This window comes from Pelodiscus sinensis, chromosome 7 (assembly GCF_049634645.1).
Source record: "Pelodiscus sinensis isolate JC-2024 chromosome 7, ASM4963464v1, whole genome shotgun sequence".
In the NCBI taxonomy this organism is placed as follows: domain Eukaryota; kingdom Metazoa; phylum Chordata; order Testudines; family Trionychidae; genus Pelodiscus; species Pelodiscus sinensis.
This window is the reverse complement of record NC_134717.1, coordinates 72,085,327-72,099,411: the sequence shown is the minus strand read 5'-3', so window position 1 is coordinate 72,099,411 and position 14,085 is coordinate 72,085,327.

The following is a 14,085-nucleotide window of genomic DNA, read 5'->3' as shown; positions in this document are numbered from 1 at the left end:
TGCTGGGGGCGGCTCTAGCTTCGTATCTCCCTGGTCTGCTGGGGGGAAGCAGCTAGTGCGGGGTTGCCTCACCCCGTTTGTAAGTAGGGATCCGATGTAAGTCGGATCCATGTAACCCGGGGACTGCCTGTACTAGGGAGAACATGTATAATAGCTCTTTTCTCCATAAACATAGGCAAGCCTTCCATAGCAAGGGGAAACATCTCCTCCCCCCCATCTTTGTTATGTCTGAGAGAGTTTGGTGGCTGCTCAGTTTCATGAGGAAATACGAGAAGACTAACTAGGTTTTTCCATTTTGATGCCTTGCTGCCACTTGGCCAGCAGCACAGCTGGGACAGAAGAGGCCAGGTTCAGGAAGACATCTGTTGGACTTGACTCACACCCTAGATCTTCACACAGATGCAGGACAAGGAGCAAGACAATCTTGAAAACTGTAAAGGCCAGACCAACAGTTACAGTAAATCAGCTTAACAGAAAGTGAGACTTAGGTGCTATAACGAGCTTTCAGCTTTGGGAACAAGGAGCATTTGAATCAAACTCCAAGCTGTTACGGCTTATTGCTCATTCAAATGGTCCATAAAGCCAACTGTGATCCAGACTTCTCTTTCCTGTTTCTGTCTTACATTTGCAAAGTCTCTCATCCATTTGACTCCCTGCAGCATACAGTTCAGCATCCCCCTGCAATCCTACTTTTAGCTGAATTCATTGTCCTAATTTGGAGGTGACCGCTGTATTTTTTTTTTTAACATCTGAACTACTGACTCAGTCTGCACACTAAGTGTGTGTCTAGCCTACATCCCTTTTTCAAGAAAGGGATGTAAATTAGGCACGTCCATATTGCAAATGAAGCCGGGATTTGAATTTCCCATGCTTCATTTGCATACTGGCGGCCACCACTTTTTTTCGAAACAGGGCTTTTTCGAACCCCCCCCCCCCACACACACACACACACAGTTTAGACGGGGATCTTTCAAAAATAAAATGCTTTTCTGAAAGATCCTGTAAACCTCATTGTTTGAAAAACCTTTTGGAAAAGGGTTTTATTTTCGAAAGATCCCCATCTAAACTGCTGGGCTTTTTTTTTTCTTTTTCGAAAAGGCCCCTTTTCGAAAAAAGCGGCAGCTTCCATTATGCAAATGAAGTGCAGGAAATTCAAATCCCGGCTTCATTTGCAATATCGACATGCCTAACTTACATCCCTTTCTCGAAAAAGAGATGTAATCTAGACACACCCTAAGTTCCGTGTCATTTCACCTTCCTTTTCACCTTTAGCCTCGTTCAACAGAAAACCAGAGAGATTAACTCTGAAATCCCTGTCAGATTCCTTTGTCTCATGCTCATTTCTTGATGCTTTAAAATTTTCTCCCCCCATTTTTAATATATGAATGGACAAACCTTTCAGAAGGTTTGTCATGGGCAGAAACTGGGTGTTATTCAAATACTTCTGCCTGGCTCATCTCCTACTACTTCTCAGATGTGGTCTAAAAACCAGGCTCTGTGGTGCTGTTATTTCCACAGCATTTCAAAAGAAGGAGGCATCCCTATGCTCAGAAAATCATTTTAACAGATGTGCAGAACAAATTATTGTTTTGCATAGCACATTTTCAGCAGACAAGTCTTTGAGCAGTAAAAAAATTAGGGGATTCATAATAGCTCAGATTACTCCTACTAATAATTCATTAAAAAGATGTGACAGAGACTTCTGGAAGGCATATTGATCACTTTGAATCAGTAGCCTATCATCCAAGATAATAACCCTGGAACAGCTTGGCTGAAGCTGCCAAGAAAAAGTAATTCTTTCAAATAATCACATTCACAGGGTCAGAGAAGGGTATTTTAGCCTTCACATTTCTGTTGTTTTCCATGTGATTGCTTCCCTCTTGTGAATGCAAATAAGTTTAGATGGGAATAACTATCCTCTCTCCCCAAATAATAGTTAACAGTGCTTCAGATATCACCAATCTCCAAGCACCTACCTAGGTAGTGGTAAATTAACACGAGAGCCAAGGCTGCGTGAGATAATGCTGAAAACAACTTTAAAAAAATGTAGCTCTATACACTACCCGTCTCCAACCAACTGACCCTTATACTTTGCAGATATCCTGCAATGTCCATCAGACATTCTAAGCAGTTCTTCCAGTCCTTACTATGTTAGCTGTGACATCCAGATTTCATGCACCACAGGATGCAAAGCTTGTAGTATTATGTTCAAGGAAGCCCTAGAGCAAGCACGATTTGAAGGCAGAAGGTAGATCAGGGCTTCGGTTCTTTCTTTCATTGCATTAAGATAAGCTGGGCAAAACATTTCCAGCGAGTGGAAAATTTGCCCCAAAAATGCATTTTTCAGAACACTGACATGATTTGTGACATCAGGTCAAGTTCAGTGAATCATTTCAACGGAAAAAAGAATCCAAGTCAGACCAGTCTGAACAATGTTGATATTTCATTTCAAATCCACATTATCAAAATGAAATATTGCAAAATGACATTTGAAATGTTTCCTGTGGTCCAAATCAATTGTTTGTGTTTCGGTTTCTTGTTCTGTTTTTTTGGGGGTGGTGGCGGGGGGCAGTATCTTTGTCTTGCTGGACCCTCTGTAGATTTGGGTAGGTTTCAGACAGCTCTTTAATGGTTATATTAATTCCTTCCAAACAATAAGATGTCACTCTCTCTGTCTGTCTCTCTGTGGCTATGTCTCCACTACACTTCTTTTTCAGAAAAAGGTCCACAACTTGCTTTTTCCAATTGTTTTTTCAGAAGAGGCTTTTCTGAAATTTGACCCGTCTACACTGGGTCAAATTTTGGAAAAACCTCCTCTTTCGGAAGAGCGCTTCTTCCCTGTGAAATGAGGTTTACAGGGCTTCTGATAGAGCACATCTGCTCTCCTGCAAAAAATGTCAGAAGAGGAGACATGATCCCTAGATGCAGTGGAATTTTTCCGGAAAAACTCCATAGTGTAGATATAGCCACAGGCTATATCTCTTTTGTCTCCTTTGCTCTCCCAGGAAAGGTGGAAACTCCATATGCAATGCCACATACAGAGGGAGAACTGAGTCATGCCTGGGATTTACAAAAATACTGCAGGATATTCCCATTTCATCACACACAGCAACCAGATAATGGATGAGGGAAAATAGAAGAAGAACTCAGGACCCATCTATCACAAAAGCAGGAGTTCCACCCACAACCAGCTTTGGAATGACTATGTTAGTCGAAACAGTCAGTAGTTACACAGAGTTGGAGGATGTAGTGGGGTGGTCGTCCCACTCCAGGCATAAAAAGGGTTAAAACAGCCCTGGGAGAGGGCTGTAGCTTGGGGCAATCATGAGAGGACCTGTGGCAGCTAGTCAGAACTCAGGAGAGCTGTAGAAAAGAAGGCTGGCCAGGCTGAGCTCACTCTCGCTCCAGCCCTGGAGGGAGAAGGGTCGAGCTGCCTGCTAGCCAGGGTACCACAGGCAAGGTGAGTCAGGGAGCTCCAGACTGAGCAGTCCCAGGCTAACGCCCAGCGACAGGGGCACTAGGGCTGCAGGGAAGCAGGTCCACACCCCTTTCCTATGATGAGTGAAACTGCAGTTTGCCCTTGAGGCAGGGCCGGCTCAAGCCATTCATGCGCCCCGGGCAGTGGGCACGCAATGCATACGCAGCCCCGCCCCCGCCCCATGCGCGGCACCTGATTGCAGCTCTAAGGGGCGCCGTACGGCTGGGTGCGCTGCGCCCCATACAGCTGCCATCAGGTGTCCCCCATAGATTGGCGCCCCAGGCAGCTGCCTGGCTAGCCCCCCCCTTAATCCGGCACTGCCTTGAGAGAAGGGGCTAGATGACGACTGGCAATAGAGTCACTGAGGCAAGGTGGGTATAGGTGGTTGAGAGGGGTTCACTGAGGGGGTGGACCCCAGAGTGTTGGAGCACTGCCGTGGGGCAGTACCCAGAGGGAAGGGTGCTGCGGTCTAGGAGGAATGCGGATCCTAATGTAAGGCAGTGGAGCCATTAATAGAAAGCAAGTATCAGCAGGTGAGACACGAGCTGGAAGACGGCATTCCAGCATTGAGCAGAGCTAATTCCCAGAGTGAGCAGCAGGAGGCGCCGCAGTGGAGTGTTGCACAGTGTCGGCAGGTTGAAGGAGGATTTCTGTTGTTCTGAACGATACAAAAATTTCCTCATTGTTTTGTAGACGAGACAGAAAATGAAAAAGGACAGACTATCTTCAGAAAGGGCTGTGTCAGATAGTCTCTGCGACGCAGACGGACCAGAAGGGGAACATTATTCACATTCTGAAATATTCATTTTCTTCAGACTCCAGATGAATTATAAACTGAAATGAGATCCTTGAAATGGGCATGAACAAATGATGAGTTAACTCAACTAATGTAATTCATAATGTAAAAGATGACCCATTATCATGAGGAGATATGCAGAGTCAGTGCATTATGAAATAGAGCCCCAGGAGATAGCAGAAGTTGTACAATTATTTATTCATCTTTGCATCAGAGCACAAGAAAAATGCTTTGATTGAAGGCTGCCTTATTAACTGCGCTTTCTAGCACCCAGCAAAGTTCCACTCTAGAAGATGCAAGGGGCTGAGGTGAAGAATCATCTGTGCTTCCTGGAGAGAAACTGAATACAATTGTAGACATTCTGGCTGGCTACGTCTACACTGGCATGATTTTCCGGAAATGCTAATAACGGAAAAGTTTTCCGTTAAAAGCATTTTCAGAAAAGCGCGTCTAGATTGGCACGGACGCTTTTCCGCAAAAGCACTTTTGGCGGAAAAGTGTCCGTGGCCAATCTAGACGCGCTTTTCCACAAAAAAGCCCTGATCGCCATTTTCACGATCGGGGCTTTTTTGCGGAAAATAAATCTCTGCTGTCTATACTGGCCCTCTTGCGCAAAAGTTTTTTGGAAAAAGACTTTTGCCCAAACGGGAGCAGCATAGTATTTCCGCAAAAGCAGTGACAATCTTACATGAGATCGTCAGTGCTTTTGCGGAAATTCAAGCGGCCAGTGTAGACAGCTGGCAAGTTTTTCCGGAAAAGTGGCTGCTTTTCAGAAAAGGCTTTATTTTCCGAAAGATCCACGCCTAGGCTGGCGCTTTTTTCTGGCAAAGCTCCGAGGCGGAAAAAAGCGGCAGCCATTTTTATGCTAATGAAGCGGGGGAGATTTAAATCCCCGCTTCATTTGCAATTGCGATATGTCTAATTTGCATCCCTTTTACGAAAAAGGGGTGCAGTCTAGACACAGCCTCTGTGTTCCATTTGGCCTGGTCAAACAAGGGTCTCCCACCACCAGCTCTCCAGCCATCTCGCCTTTTGCTTTACTGGTTACAGGCCATCTCTGACCCAAAGAGATCGGAGGGAGCCAAGCCTGGGGCATGGTATTTAGGGACTTTATTAATATAAAATGTCAAAAATTCATTATAAAATTCAGAATGCCAGTCTTCTAGCCTTTAGAGCAACCTCCACTGGGAAACCAGTTAGCCCAGGACTTAGGGGAATGCAAAGGAGACTTAAAGCTACCTCTGCACCATGCTGCACTGTTCATGCCTCAGCTGCCTCAAAGAATCTGGCCCATAGTGTTTCCTTGTCCTTAGCTGAGGATAGAGCCAGCCGCGAGCCCCAGAGAGCGAAGGAGTTGAATACTGCATTCCCTGAACACATCATTTATTTTTGGCAAGACGATGAAGCCATGAAAGCACCTTGAACATAGGGGAATAATTATGAGATAATTGGCTATAGCTCACATTACCATTCAATTTATTAACACACGAGCTGATTTATGAGCGAAAGAGCGGATGCCTCAGAGTGAGCCCCAGAGTGAATTGTTCAGCAATCATCACTGCTGTATTCCTCCACGCAACACAGCCCAGTAACAAGCCATAGATGCAAGTTCATTTTTCCAACAGGTTTCTGTTGTTGTGTTTAAAAGAGTGCGTTGTTTGGTCATACTCCGACTTGCTTCCAGAAGGGCCAGGCCTGGCGCAGCCAGCCCTGTGTGCCTCCCAGGCTATGTCTACACTGGCAACTTCCCCCTTTGCCCTCCCTCCCCCAGCAGTGGGCCTGCACAATATACTTTGATTTCTTTAAGGCAGCACTTCTGAAATTTCATTGCCCTTCCCCCGCCTCCTCCGCCCCCACTTTCTGGCAATAAAAATGATCCTGTGGGCCTGAGCCTGAGCACACCCTAGTTTAGACATCCTGGGTAGGGGAGGGAGGGAGGCAAGCAAAGCTGAAGCCCAGGCATTCGGCCCTGGCCAGGAGGAGGCATGTTACCTTACTCCTCTTTCCAGGGCCTTAAAGACCTTAGGCTTTGGCCCTAGGGTTGCCAGATGGTTTAATCAAAAATACCGAACCCCCCCAAAAAAAACACCGGGGGGGGGGGGGCGCAAAGGACCCCGACAGCAGTTATTAAGCAAAAAAATAAAAAATAAATAGAAAATAAAAATCAGCATGGCCCCTTTAAGAAGAGGCTTTTTTGCCGGTGGCCATTTTGTTTTTCTGTTCCAGCCACAAGGCAAGCCCCTGTGGAACCAGGTAAATGGGGGCCTGGTGGGGAATCTGGGGGGGTCTGGCGGGGGGCAGGGGCTGGGGCTGGGCCCGGTTGCTAAGTGTGTCGTACGGTTGCCAGGTGTCCGGTATTTTCCGAATACATTTTAGGACATTTTAGGTATCCGGTATTTTCCGAATTTTTTTTACCGGACAGGAGGTGAAAATATTGAACTGTCCGGGTCAATACCGGACACCTGGCAACCCTATCGCCCTGGGCTGTGGGGCTCAGACTTTGGCTTCAGCCTCAGCTCTAGGCCCCTGCAAGTCTAACACCAGCCTTGTAGACCCCATTAAAACGGGGTTCTACTCTGGGGTTTCAATCCACAGTTGGAGAACGCTGCTATAAGGCATTAGAACCCCCCGTGCAATGATTTAAATGAAGAAGAACAAAAATTAATTAAGTGAAGAGCCAGAGTAATGCTGGGCCAATCTTCTAGGTATCAATAGGTAAGTGTTTAATTACATACCTTGAGAATGAGGGAACTGTCTTCAAGTAGGTATTTCCAGTGGAGTCCTTCCAGGATCAATTCTTGGCCCTATGCTATTTAACATTTTGATCAATGACCCAGAAGAAAATATAAAATCACTGGTCAAGTTTGCTGATGAGACAAAAAAGGGGGGGGACAAGTCCACGAGGAAAAGGACAGAGCTAGGGCTGGATTAAGAAGGGGGCTAAAGAGACTGTAGCCCAGGGCTTCAGGCTAAGGGGGGCCCTAGAAGTACAGATCTTTTTGCCAGGCCCCTTTACCCCAAAGCCCTGGTCTGCAGCCACAAAAGCCCCTACATTCTTTATTTGCTTGCCAGACTCCTGCCCAGCACCCTGCACCCCAGCTCCAGCCTGAGCCCCCAGCCACTTCCCTCCTGACTCTGCATCCTGACCCATCTGCTGTTCTGTGTTCCCTTCCACACCCTAGCTCCCTCCCAGACCCTTCACCCCCACACCCAGTTCCTGTTCTGGGCCCCGTCCCTTACCCAAGGCCCTGCCTCAACCCACAGTCCTCTCCTATACTCTGATATTCTCATTTTGGACCCACCCAGGAGTCTGGGGTGGCCCACAAAATCTAATAGTTCTGGGCCCCCAGAAGAGGTAATCTGGCTTGCTCAGAGGAGTCTGGATCGCTTCGTGTCTAGGCTGAAGCAAACAACATTTCTATCTTTACATTAAGCTGCACTAAAAGACATCTAGGAGCAAAGTATAGGGACCATACTTACAGAATGGGCAGCTCTATCCTGGAAGTAATAATGCTGTTTTGGTGTTTGTGGTAGATAAGCAGCAGAACATGAGTTCTCAGAATGATGCTGTAGCCACAAGAGCTAATGGGATCCTGGGGTGCATAAGCAGGAGCAGAGAGATTATTTTATCTCTGTGTTGGGCACTTGAGTGACCATTGCTGGAATAAAATGTCCAGTTCAGGCGCCCACAATCCAAGAAGGATGCTGATAAATCAGAGGGGGTTCAAAGACGATCTAGGAGAATGATTAAATGAATAGAAGACCTGCCTTTTCATGAAGGCTGAGAGTTTATCATGAAAGCCATGGAGTCCATTGACTTTCCAGGACCTCCAGGATTTCTGCAGTGGCTTGCACAATCTCAGGCCCTCACATCCTCCCCCAGCAGCAGCAGGCGTTTGAGTGTGGAAGGGAGTTAAGGGGTGGGAGATGGTGAGGCCTCTGGGCGGCACTTACATTGGGGGATTCCCTGTAAGTGGCAACAAGTCTGTCCCTCAGCTCCTAGCTCCTCATGCTGCCTTCACCCGCAGGTACCACTCCCACAGCTCCCATTGACCTTGGCTTCTGGCCAATGGGAGCTGTGGAGCCAACACTGGGGCCAGAGGCAGCACACGGAGCTCATTTAGGAGTTGAGAGAGGGATGTGTTGCTGCTTCCAAAGAGCTGGGTAGGGAGCCTGCCAGCCCCACCAACCCTCCCCCCATCCAGCACCAGTGGGGGTCCCACATGAGCTGCCCCCGGACCCTTCCCCAAGATTTAGTCAGGGGCATATAGTACAAGTCATGGACAGGTGACAGACCATGAATTTTTCTTTACTGCCTGTCATCTGGCCATGACTTTTACTAAAAGTACCAATGACTAAAATGTAGCCTTACTGATAGTGTTTGAGTCTATTAAGCTTAATAAAGAGAAGATTAAGGGGTGACTTGATTGCAGCCTATAAAGCATCTGCACAGGGAACATCTATTTCATAACAGGCTCTGTAATCTAGCAGAGAAAGATCTAACACGCTCCAGTGGTTGAAAGTTGAAGCTAGACAAATTCACACTGGAACTAAGGCATCCATTTTCAACAGGGAGAATATATAACTATTGGAACAATTTACTAAGCATCCCCGGGTGGATTCTCCATCACTGAAAATTGGTAAATCAAAATTGGCTGTTTTCCTACCAGAGCTGCTCTGGGATTATTGTGGGGAATCCGGGCTGTGGCCTTTACTAGGATGCAGGAGGATGGTCCCAGTCATCCCTGCTGGCCTTGGAATCTCTGACTCCCGTCACGTTACAATAATGCCCACTGGCTTTTTGAATGTCAGGTGTAATTAGTCTTCCCCCAGCCACACTTGAAAAGGGTTTTGAATTAAATACAAGGATTTTTTATTTTTTTCCATGTACATGATTTGAAGGATAGGCAGTGGGTTCTCCCCTCTGGCTTCCCCAAACTGTGCAGCCTCAGCAAACAGAGGCCTTTTGCATCAAATGGCAAAACAGAAACCACAAAGCTCTATAGCTCTGGAGGCATCAATGGTTTTATAAACCAATTTGTTGTGCTTCTTTGCTTCAGCTACTAGGGTCCTTTTGTCCTTGCATAGTCTGATTTGAGAGCTAATGACTAAACGATGAAACGCATCATAATTTATACTTAAAGTTAATGCTTTCAGGGGATTGGCTGAAGCAACCTCTGAAGCAGCCTGACACTGCTATCTGAATGTGTCTCCTTTGTTATTTCAGCCTGCTTTATTTTGCACAGACTTTGCTAAAGCAACAGGGAACTTTTCCAAGTATTCTATAATGAGTAAGCACAGCAAGCAGCCTTCTTCCACAGCCGGAGCCAGATCCTGCGGTAAAGAATTAGACAGCAATTGGACAGTGATTAGCATGCAAATACTGGGGACGTTCTCTGCACTGTTCTCTGCAAATAAGGCAACACAGTATGCCAGCGGTGCACCAGCACCTAATAGTTTTTATACTTGTCATTTAATGCAACCACCTTTCTTGTGTCTGGAGGAAATGGGGTGTAAAAACGTGGAAATATATTGCAAAATATTTTACTTTTCTTTACATTTAAGTAGCATTTCCTCTCACCCCTGCTGTTTGATCTAGCTCCAGAGCCTTTAGTTATGCTATCCATACAAATCAGTTCATACATGGCGCCAGTATAGGCCAAACAGCGCAAGATCGACAAAGGAGGAAGGGGTCTCAGCCAACAACAAGCCAACAACAAGGAGTCCTGTGGCACCTTAGAGTCTAACCGATTTATTAGGGCATAAGCTTTCATGGGTAAAACCCACTTTATCAGGTGACTTGGGGTGTGTCTAGACTACATGCCTCCTTCGATGGAGGCATGTAGATTAGCCAGATCGGAAGAGGGAAATGAAGCCGCGATTAAAATAATCGCGGCTTCATTTAAATTTAAATGGCTGCCCCGATCTGCCGATCAGCTGTTTGTCGGCAGATCTGGGCAGTCTGGACGCGATGCCCCGACAAAGAAGCCTTTCTTCATCGACACAGGTAAGCCTCGTGAAACCAGGCTTACCTGTGTCGATGAAGAAAGGCTTCTTTGTCGGGGCATCGCGTCCAGACTCCCCCGATCTGCCGACAAACAGCTGATCGGCAGATCGGGGCAGCCATTTAAATTTAAATGAAGCCGCGATTATTTTAATCGCGGCTTCATTTCCCTCTTCCGATCTGGCTAATCTACATGCCTCCGTCGAAGGAGGCATGTAGTCTAGACACACCCTTGGAGTAGAGTTGAGAGGCAGGGGTATATATGAGGACAACAAAAGAAGAGGGTACTTATGTAAATAAGGCTAATCAAGTCAGGGTGGAAATGGCTCATTCACAGCAGTTGATGTGCAAATCAAAAGAGAGGAAATTGCCTTTGTAGTGTGTTAACCAGCTAAGATTCTTATTCAGTCCTAAGTTGATTGTACTGAACTTGGAAATGAACTCCAGTTCAACTATCTCCCTTTGTAATTGGGTTTTGAAATTCTGTTGTAGAAGGTTGTCTACTTTTAAATCAGGGGTGGGGAACCTCAGGCCCATGGCCCTGGATCCAGCCCCAGAGGCTCCGGGCTCTCCCTGTCCCTCAGGACTGGAGCAAAAAAATCTCCTTGCCTGGGCCTCCCAGGCTCTGGTGTGCGAGGGGAATGTGAGGAATGTCTTTCTACTTCTCAGTCAGGGGCCACATAGGTTGTTTTTTTGGTTTGGTTTTTGGTTTTTTGGTGGGTTTTTTTTTTTTTTTTGCTTCTCCCTTGTGTGCAGCTCCTATCTAATTTTCCTGTGGGTCAGCAGACCCTTACTCAAAAAAGGTTCCCCACCCCTATTTTAAATCTAAATGTCTGTTAGCGAGAGAGAAGTTTTCAAGCTTACACTGAGTTTTCCTTTGGGTTTAGAGTTCTTTGTAAGCTCCAAAGCTTGTCTCTGTCATTCACACAAACTGGTATATTGAAGCTATTCCCTCCCCCACTTTATGCCTCTACTCTCATGGGACCAACACAGCTATAACAACACTGCATAGAGTGCAAGATGTATTCTGACACTGCTCTTGTTCTTGGAGCTAAACCGAACGCTTCCATATTTAATTTACTAAATCACCTCTTGGGATATAAAAGCAACTGTGCAAAGTCAGGAATTCTGGGCCCACAGAAGTGCTTATGCTAATCAGTGTTTTACCTGGCAAGCCAAAGACACAGAATGTGCATGGATACTCATCACCAATGGGATGGAGAATTTGGTCAAAATTAAGCTGAAGTCCATCCCAGCCAAAGTAGTGAGAGATTTGGGCAGACAGAGAACCATGGTGGAATATTAATGTCATTCACATAAATGTGCTTCCCATCCTGGGAGGCCTCCCTGTTAGTATCCCCCCTTTTATTTTAGGAAATGGAATGAAATTTTGAAAATATTTCCTGAGGCCCAGAGGGCAACCAAGGCTGGCTTTATTTAAACTGCAACTCTCAATCCCATCTGTCGGTTGCCATGTCCCCGACTTGCAGCTCTATCACACAGTCATTGTTCTTCGCTTGGCCCTCCCAGGGCCCAGAACATCACCGAGGAGCAGGGCGCCATTTCAAATTTTCGTGTGGGGTAGGGAGAGACCTGTGCATGACTTGTTGGGGAGGGGGAGAGAGTGAGAGCATGGGGGACTGAGGAAAGAGGCTTCCGCTGTGTTATTAAGCATGCTCAGTACAAGCCAAGCACCAGATGGGGAAGGAGTGGGAAACAAACCCCATCTTCCATCCCCTACACACACATCATCTCTATCCAGGGGCTACCAAGACACTGGAAAACTCTACTTTTTTTTTTTTTTTTTGGACAAACAACTTAGCAGATAGCTGGCAGGAACACTGTATCTAATTCCTATATAAAAGAAAACCTATGTAAATATTAAACCCACTCAGCTCTAACACTAACATATTCTAACATCTTGTGGCAAAATTACAGTACTTAAAGGACATTGGTTAGCCTTCAAATTTTAATGTATAATTACTTTGTTACTAACTGCTACTGACCCGGTCAGGACTCTTGGGCTCTATCTCAGCTCTGGAGAGGGAGTGGGTTCTAGTGGGTTACAGCAGGGAGCAGATACTTTTCAGCTCTATATAAGAACATCAGACTGGCCATACTGGGGCAGACCAAAGGTGCATCTAGCCCTGTAGCCTGTCTTCCAACAGTGGCCAATGCCAGGTGCTTCAGAAGGAACAGAAGAGGCAGCATCACGATCCATCCCCTGTGGCTCATTCCCAGCTTCTGGCAAACAGAGGCGAGGGCCACCATCCCTGCCCATTCTGGCTAGCAGCCACTGATGGACCTATTCTCCTGGAACTTACGTTGTTCTTATTGGAACCCTGTTGCAGTTTCAGCCTTTCCACTATCTCCTGGCAGAGTTCCACGAGAGGACTGTGAATAATTTGTTTTAAATCTGCTGCCTATAAATTTCATTGGGTGAGCTTCTTGTTTTATGTTAGTGAAGGAGCAGCAAAGGGAAGCCACAAAAACAGTCCTGTCACCGTCCCCAGCAGTGTGTTCTGGCACCCCAGGCAGCCGCAGAGAAGTAAATCAGTGTGTGGCAGAAGGCATGACTGAGAAAGACCCAGCTGGTGGCTCCTACTATGTGCTGGGCTCAGCAGCTAGTCATGGTTGGACTGGGGAGGAAGAGCCTTTCCCTTTCCCTGCCTAGCTTCTGGGGATGAGATAGACCCAATCCTACATTTCTCCCTCAGGTGCAGGAAGTTTGCCAAACTCTCCACTCTGCTTCCTGCACCCTTCACTCCTCAGCTTCAGGGAGAGGGATCCATGGAAAGGATCCTCTTCTACCTAACCCCCATGTATCCAGACCCCCTCACACCCAGACACTCCACTGAGCCTCACCTCCCACTCAGAGCCTGAACCCCATGAACCCCACTCCTCCTGCACCTGGACTACCCCAATAAACCACCCACAATTGCATCCCCATCCCACTGTGCCCCAACCATCTTCACACTGGCCCCCCTGCAGAGTCCTATTATCAATGCACCCAGAACCCTCAACAAGCTTCTGTGCACCCATTCCCCCCCACACACGTAGAGCCCCCACTGAGCTGCCTGCACTCAAATTGCCCTGCACACATGCCTCTCAACCCACACCTGGATCCCTCCCTCTAAGCCCTTCTACATTTGAATCCTGCCTTGCTGAGCCCACCTGGCCAACCCTGGCATGGAAGGGCAGGACTTTGGGGTGTTTCTGGGGTCGGGCCAGTCCTCGCACTGTGTGGAGGGTTGGGACATGCTGGGTGCATCTTGACTGGCAAAGTTTTGCACAAAAGCTTGCGCTTTTGAACAAAAACTTGCCAGCTGTCTACACTGGCCGCTTGAATTTGCGCAAGAGCACATGTACTTTGTAATGTACAAAATCAGTGCTGCTTGCTTAAATACTTTCACGCTCCCGCTTGGGAAAAAGTCCTCTTGTACAAGAATACTTGCACAAGAGGGCCCGTGTAGACAGGGAAGAACTGTTCTGTGCAAAAAAGCCTCGCTGGCTAAAATGGCGATCGGGGCTTTCTTGTGCAAAATCGCATCTATACTGGCCACGGATGCTTTTGTGCAAAAGCATCCGTGCCAATCTAGACACGCTTTTGGGGAAATACTTTTAACGGAAAAACTTTTCCGTTAAAAGTACTTCCGCTAAATCATGCCAGGCTAGACGCAGCCGCTGAGTCCCTGACTTGAGGGGGGAGTTGCACAATGATCTCCCACCTCTGTGGAGTCAGTGGCCTGAGCTTCCCACTGCCATGCTGGAGCCTCCACATTTACTCGCTGTGACGGCCTTGCTCCC